At 45.5% G+C, this 200-nt stretch overlaps 1 non-coding gene across 1 annotated transcript; it reads right to left on the bottom strand.

The window, feature by feature from the left end:
* Positions 1-37: 37 nt before the first annotated feature.
* Positions 38-156, bottom strand: LOC118345235. The gene has a single exon (XR_004798823.1). It is a non-coding gene; the product is annotated as a 5S ribosomal RNA (ribosomal RNA).
* Positions 157-200: the final 44 nt, after the last annotated feature.

Here is a 200-nt window from a genome sequence, read left to right as displayed (position 1 = left end):
GTCATTTTATCTCGCAAGGCGGAAAAAATAAAAACGAGGGGTGCAACACGAGGACTTCCCCGGAGGTCACCCATCCTAGTACTACTCTCGCCCAACCACGCTTAGCTGCGGAGTTCTGATGGGATCCGGTGCATTAGTACTGGTATGATCGCACCCAACAAACTAATTATTTTAAATTCATATAATCCTTCAGCGAAATA

Source organism: Juglans regia, unplaced genomic scaffold (genome assembly GCF_001411555.2).
Source record: "Juglans regia cultivar Chandler unplaced genomic scaffold, Walnut 2.0 Scaffold_1812, whole genome shotgun sequence".
In the NCBI taxonomy this organism is placed as follows: domain Eukaryota; kingdom Viridiplantae; phylum Streptophyta; class Magnoliopsida; order Fagales; family Juglandaceae; genus Juglans; species Juglans regia.
This window is presented reverse-complemented; position numbering and strand designations above follow the sequence as displayed.